A 7,347-nucleotide genomic window follows, 5' to 3' on the forward strand; every position below is an offset into this window, starting at 1 on the left:
AGGTCCAAGGTGAAAATGGCTCTGACGTTCCTTTTGTCCTCACTGTGCCCAAGCCAGACCGTGTTCTCCTCAGAAAGGAGGCCGATGACCCTGTCACACATGTACTTCCACGGGGTGGGGGATGCTGAGATCTAGCTGCCGGCCGGCATTTCTGTTCCCGGCCAGGCCCCAGCCCCTCTGAGGGACCACTTTGTGTCAGGCCCTGGGCTAAATGCTTGACACGCAGTACCTCACCTGAATCCCACGATGATCCCTCACTCAACCCTCTCTATGCATACCGGCTCCCTTGCCTTTCCCATGTCTGCCAGCGGGTCCCCACATCAGAACTTTGCATTTGCTGTGGCCTTTGCCCTCTGCCTGGGACCCTCTCTCCGCAGGTATCCCCACGGCCTGCTTCACATCGTCATCTGTTCAGTAAGGCCTTCCTGACTGCCCCCTGATGCCGCAACACACACCCCAGCCCCTCTCACAGATGCACGGCGTTTACCACTGGGGAACATGGGCTGGATTGACTTGGTATTTATGTCTCCACAAGAGCCAAGGTTTTTGTTTGCTTTGTCCTCTGCTGTGTCCCCAGAACCTAGTACCGTGCCTGGTACGTAATAAAAACTTGCCGAATTAATGGAGGATCCCATGAGGTAGCTGGACTGACGATGTCCACTCACCGCCAGGGGCGCCGAGAACTGGTTAACTTCCCTTACACCACATAGCCGAGATTCCCACACAGGGCCATCGGATTTTAGAGCTCTAACACGAAAACCACGACCCTGCACATCCCTTTGGAGCCAGAGGGCTTCTGGGCAAGCCAAAGGTAAACCCTCAGACCGGACCTGGCTATGGAACTGGGCTCAGCCCCCAACTCTGGGAAGTGAAGGAGGGTTCACCAGCCAGGATATCAAAGCCAGGGTACAGGCAGAGTGGTTCAGCATCTGAGCGGGGAACATGGGACGGTGGGGAGGGGGCTGGCCCCAACCCTGCCCATCCAGCACCCTGCCCATCTTGCAGACAGATTATTTCCTGGAGACAAGAGAAAGCCTAAGTGTGAATCCTACTTTCTTTGTCTCACTCTCACTGGAGGGAGCTAGTTCTTCCTTGATACTGAGATCTGCTTAACCTTGGTCTCGGCCGCCTAACCTTCTGCCACCTTCAAAAGCCTCTGAATATGCACGCTGCCTCCAGTCTCTAGGTCTTTGTCTCTGGTTTCATGTTCACCCGTCCTTCCTTCTTTCTTTCCTTCCCTCCTGCCTTCCTTCCAAATTTATGAGCACAGGGGGAGGGGCAGAGGGAGAGGATCTCAAGCAGACCCCATACTCAGTGCAGAGCTCCATGTGGTGCTCAATATCATGATCCTGAGATCATGACCTGAGCTGAAATCAAGAGTCGGGCACTAAACTGACTGTGCCACCCAGGTGTCCTGGCTTCATATTCTTTCTGTAACCTGTTCTTTGCCAGAATCTTTGGGGACTTCTGAGTGTCCTGTGAAGATCCTGCCAACAGCTGCATCTCTGAGTTCCTTGACCTTCCCACTTTCCCTGATCCTCCCCTTCCCCTGACTTTGACCGTGCCACCACACCAAAGACCACAGCTTCTCTCAGAACTGCTCCATCCCTCCCATGATCTCAAATTCTGAAATTCCTTCTTGATCATTCATGAGCCCCTTGTATTCTCCTACCCCTGCCACTGAAGCTGTTCTTTGGTACATATCCCTTCCATTCCCTACTTTCCCTGGCTCCCCCCAACTGCCCTGCTCTTCCAGATGATGGATCAAACTTCTCCTAGCTTAAGCAATTTGGATCCACGACACTACCCAACAGCCGGTGTCTGACCTCCACTCTCCTTTTGATATTTCGAAGCCAAGAAGGGAGTTCTCACCAGAGACCAAATCAGCTGGGACCTTGATCTTAGACTTCCTAGACTCTAGAATTGAGAAATAAATTTTTGTTGTCTATAGCATTTTGTTATGGCAGCCTGAGCCAAGTGATATAATATGAAGATCTGCTTCAATCAACAAAGATGGTGAGAGGGATCTAAAAGCACCAAGCTCCTTGAAAGAGAGGAAAATGATAGTTACCAGGACGTAAGGGTATAGGGATAGAATAGGTGGGGTTTAAGGGCAGAGACTTGCAACGAGTAGTAAACAAGCCCAAGATCTAATGCTCAGGAGAGTGAATATAGACAACACAATTGTATTCTAATCATCAAACTTGCTAAGAAACTGGAACTTAATTATTCCAACCACTGAAAAGAAATGGTAATTATGTAACATGACAGAGGTGCTAATTATTGATACAGTGGCAATTATATCACAACGTATAAATGTATCAAATTAACATGTTGTATACCTTAAATTCACACATTGGTATATGTCAAATATTTTTTGATTAAAAACAAAACAAGAACAAAGATGGCGGAACAGGCGTTCTTTTAAGGGATGACCCAGAAGTGTCAACCAGGCAGCTCTAGCTAAGACAGTGGTGAGAGCCAAAATGTTAAAACTAGACAAATCTGAGTGCCTAGATTAAAATTACTATAAATGTTAATATAATTTAAATCGATTTCCACATATATGTGTATTGCACGCACGTGCACGCACACACACACAGAAAACCTCAGAGTCAAATGTTGACTGAGCTCCTGAAGCAACTGCTCCGTATCCTTAGGTTCATGGCCACCATTTGTAAGCCATTGCACTGAAGATTATTCTATTATTATTATTCTATTATTCTTCAGTGTTGACTGAGCTCCTGTGATCTGCTAGACCCAGGGCTAGAGTCTATGTCTTTTAAGCCTGTAGATACAGGCAGATCACAGGGGAAGGAAATAGAGGGTAATCTAATTCATACATGGGTGTTTTCTCAATAAAATCAAACAAGAAGATTTCTGAGGATGAACGACTTTGCAGTCTTCTGGTGGAGGTGTGGGCAAGTAACTAGAGAGTGAACAAGGTTATTTTTATAAAGGAATATGCTAGAATGGCCTTCTGGAATTTCTCAGAATGATGCAGGTTAATAGCAGCACTCCCAAACATCACTTTTCAAGGTTCATCAATTGCTGGGGTACCAAACACACCCACTAAACCACTGAAATGTTACGCCCTCAATTGAGAAAATATACGTTGCTGTTTATCCATATGTCGTGAAAGGAGTTGTATTTTTCCAGCTGCCTTCTTTAAGTCAGTGAGCAACTCCCTTCCACTTTATGATTTCTTTCCATTTTCCTCCCCATATCCACACTTGCCTCCCCAGAGTTCACTTTCCACACATCAGCCAGAAGAATCTTTTAAGAAGACGACCTTTGGACTTGTGAAAAAAATAAGGTGACTTAGGGCCATTTGAACATGAAAAGCAGACGCCCTCTCCAGCTGAGTGATGCCCCTTTATTCCTATGCATTTTTCCCTATTTTTTTCTTTTAAATATTTTTCCGAAACACTATGGCCATGTGTCTAGGCCATCAGTGTTCTTCGTCCCCACCCCTATTCTCAGGATCTGGTATACGCTTTCGTGTGTGGCTCATACTTTGAAAGGGAGTAACACAGGGAGTCACGAGAGTCAAGACATCCGAAGTCATGGCAAGTCACCAACGGTTTGCTGACCTTCCGCATGCAGCGTGGCCCTCCCAGCACAGGGGAGACTACCAAGGTGAACATGCACGCTCTGTCCTCACAAACTCTCAATTTACTTCAAGCCGCCTCTCTGCCCCTGATTTGCTCTAGGGCTGCCAATGAGTTCCTTACTGTGTTTGTGCCTCAGTTTCCTTATCTGTCAAGCGTGGGGACTCAGACTCGTGGCTTCTCAGGACCTTCACTGTCTTCCACTGTGAATCCATAATTCCGTGAAGCTCTGCTTCTTCGCCTCACTTCATGACACTTCCCCGGCCTATTTAAGGAGCGGGTAAAAATCACACTGACAGGGGCACCTGAGTGGCTCAGTGGGTTGGGCCGCTGCCTTCGGCTCGGGTCATGATCTCAGGGTCCTGGGATCGAGCCCCACATCGGGCTCTCTGCTCGGCGGGGAGCCTGCTTCCCTCTCTCTCTCTCTCTGCCTCTGCCTGCCTCTGTCTACTGGGATCTCTCTCTGTCAAATAAATAAAAAAAAAAAAAAAAAAAAATCACACTGACAGCCTTGTGCCCTGGCCAACAGCAGGAAGTTAGGGAAGTACCCTGCTCAACTCCTTCTTTTTTATAAATATATATACAAATGTTTGTAGCATTTTTATTCAAAATTGCCCCAAAGGAAATGACCCAAATATCCTTCAGTGGGTGAATGTTAAAACAAACTGTGGTCATCCATACAATGGAACGGTACTTAGTGATAAAAAGCAACACGTATGAATCTTCATAGTGAAAGCAGCCAGTCTCCAGAAGTTGCATCCTCTAGGATGCTAGGTATGTGACATTCTAGAAAAGGCAAATCTATAGGAATGGGGCACAGATTGGTAGGTGCCAGAGGCTGGGACAGGGCAAAGGTTTGAATACAAAGGGAGCAGCATAAGAGAATTTTGTGGGTGATGGAACCGCTCTGTGTCCTGATTGCAAAGGTAGTGACATAAATGTGTTAAAACAGAACTGTACATACAGGGGACACCTGGGTGGCTGAGTCAGTTGAGTGTCTGCCTTCGGCTCGGGTCATGATCTCAGGGTCCTGGGATGGAGCCCCGCGTCGGGCCCCCTGCTCAGTGGAGAGCCTGCTTCTCCCTCTCTCTGCTCATGCTCTCCCTCTCTGTCTCTCTCAAACAAACAAATAAATAATCTTTTTTAAAAAGCCAGATTAAAGAAAAAAAGAACTGTACATACAAAAAAGTTACTTTTATGGCATGTCAATTCAAAATTTTTTAAAGTGAAGATAAGCTATGTCCCAGTGAATTTCTCTTTTAAAAGGCTATGAAAGAAATTTTCCATCTGGGCTTCTTCCAGAAAGGCTGCTTTGTGGGTCTGTTTTTTCACCTGTAAAATGAGAAGTCAGTCTAAAGCAGGGATTTTCCTTTTCCCCTGCACCCTAAAATTACATCCCTGCCCTTTATGGAAGTGGGGGTGGGATAGGTTTGGAAGGAGAAGGCATTTGGCTTCTACTGAGCTCTGGACTCACAGAGCCGCTGTGCTTCTGCCTGTCTCATGTATGGCTCGTCTGAAAACCTCTGGATGAGAATAGCTGGTCTTGAGTCAGATCCTCAGGCGCCTGGGGGGTTTGAACAATCCTGGATTTCCCGGTCTACAGGTGGGACCCGCTCATTTGTCCCCGTGGCCCCCAGGGGTTAGCCAGCATTGGCATTAAAGGTCAACAATTTAAACAAGGCCTTTTGGGGGAAGCTAGAAGTGTGCTTCTTGCTTTAGGACCCCGGGTCACACAGGGATTAAACACAACGGCAACTTTGAAAAGGCTACAAAGTCTAGGCCTCTTCTAAGGCAGAGTCTGAAAGGCCTCAAATCACATCTCCCCACCCCCACCACCCCAGGATGGCTTTTTGGAAGAGAACTTTGTAAACAGTGAAGGGCTGTGCACAGGTGGGGGAAACACCATCACGAGGATGACCACGCTGACCCAGACCAGCAGGGCCAAAGCATCATTCATGACGGAAGTTACTGCCTAAGCACCTACCCTGTGCCGGGCGCCATGTTAAGGGGTCGTTGACTCTCCATGACAGAGCTGTGAGGAAAGGGCTGGCGTTGCTTGGCCAGATGAGAGAGCTGAGGCACCAAGAGGTCCGGGTCACATGGGGAGGAGGGCCCAAGGCGAGGTTCTGGTTGCGGCTCCAGCCTTGCAAATCGAGACCTGTGAGAGGAACCCCTGAAGCCTGTGTCAGGCCTGCTCTCCACATGTGCCCCTAAGAAGGAAACAAATGCCACCTTCTGTCAAAAGGCTGGCGGGGACTGCCAAGGGTCCTTTGAGACCTTGCTATGTACGACGGCACTCAAAACTGGGAATATTTTGAAAAACTTTGTACTGTGGAATGCTTTCTTTGGAAACTATGTCGTGTGTAAATCAGACCAGAAAACCAGAGCTGGGCCCCTGTGAGTCGAAGGTGGACGCGGGGTTGGCCTGGGTCCCCAGGACTCCCGGAGCACCACCCGAAGGCCACTTACTAGTTGGTTGGCACGCCTACTGTGATGCCACGATGCTTAAGGTTCTGGCTTTGGGTTTGAAAGAGTTGAGCGGAATTGTGGCTGACTCATTCCTGGGTCGGTCTGGGGGATGGCAGCAGGATTCCAGGCTTGGCAAACGCTTTAGGCGCTAGTCCATTTGACCTGCGCACTTGGCCTCTCTCTCCCCTCTGGCCCGCAGCCATGACCTGTTGCTTCCAAGGGTAGGAAACTTCTCTGCACCACTGTACAGTTAGTGAAGTTGGTCTTTGAAGATATGGATAATCAGGTTAAAAGCAACAGCACCTTTCCTTTTTTTCCCTCACCCTCATCAAAGGCATCATCTGTTTTTTTTCTGCATCCGCAAAAGTGGAATATTTAAGTTCAGATCTTGGTGGGGGGTCCCCGGCAGATCTGCACGCTGACCTGAGTGTGGGGGCTGATGGGACGGCTCACGGTGGAATCATCGGATAGACCTCCTTCTCGTAGATGTCAGGGATCACTCCCACAGGGGAGCTGACCATGTGCACAGTGTTCTTGGCAAACAGCTGGAACTCATAGTGGATGAGCTGCTCTCAAAAGCCACTGTCGGGCCAGATGGTGGGCTGGCACGACTTGGTCCACGTGTGGGCACCCAGCAGGGACGTGGCAGGGTACTTCATGAAGTAGGCAAGGCAGAGGGCAGCTGAGGGGCCCTGCTTCATCCTTACCCTGTGGATGTACTCAGCAATGGGATCGAAGAAGTCACAGAGACGCGAGATGGGTATGTGGGCCCCTGGCACCTGTACAGACTGGATGTCCTCATTCGTATGAGATATTGACCACTTCTATCCAGACGTGGGTGACCATGGTGATCTGGTTGCTAGAGAGCAGGAGCTTGTTGGTGGCAGCCCCCCCCCAACCCCCATTGCTGATGTACAGGCTCCACATGGCCCAGCCATGCTCAACTTCTTCTACTCTCTTCTTTCACCCTACTTGGCTTGATGGCTCCCTGGATCCTCTTGTGTGTGTCCCTTTTCATCCCGCATCCTCAGACTTCCACAGGGGACATCAGTCAGGCCCTCCTCTGAGAAGAGCGTCCATAGATGTATGTGTGTGGACGGTGGAAGGTGAGCCGATGCTTACCTGAGCTTTCTTCTCTTCGGCAGGGCTGTCCCCAAAACAGCCCAGGAGAAAGTCACTGTTGCAGATACACCAAGTGCCAAATTACTACTTCAAAAGAGAAAAAGGTCTTACGATTTCTCAGTCTAGATGAATTCCCATATTCTCT

The 7,347-nt window shown here is 48.8% G+C and overlaps 1 pseudogene across 1 annotated transcript; it reads right to left on the bottom strand.

Moving 5' to 3' along the window:
• Window positions 1-6,529: 6,529 nt before the first annotated feature.
• LOC308337489 (dual specificity protein phosphatase 18-like) lies at window positions 6,530-7,007 on the bottom strand (annotated as a pseudogene). Its single transcript has one exon. The product of its transcript is annotated as a dual specificity protein phosphatase 18-like (transcript).
• Between the last annotated feature and the right edge of the window lie 340 nt (window positions 7,008-7,347).

The sequence above is a fragment of the Martes martes genome (assembly GCF_963455335.1).
Source record: "Martes martes genome assembly, chromosome: X".
NCBI classification, from domain to species: Eukaryota; Metazoa; Chordata; class Mammalia; order Carnivora; family Mustelidae; genus Martes; species Martes martes.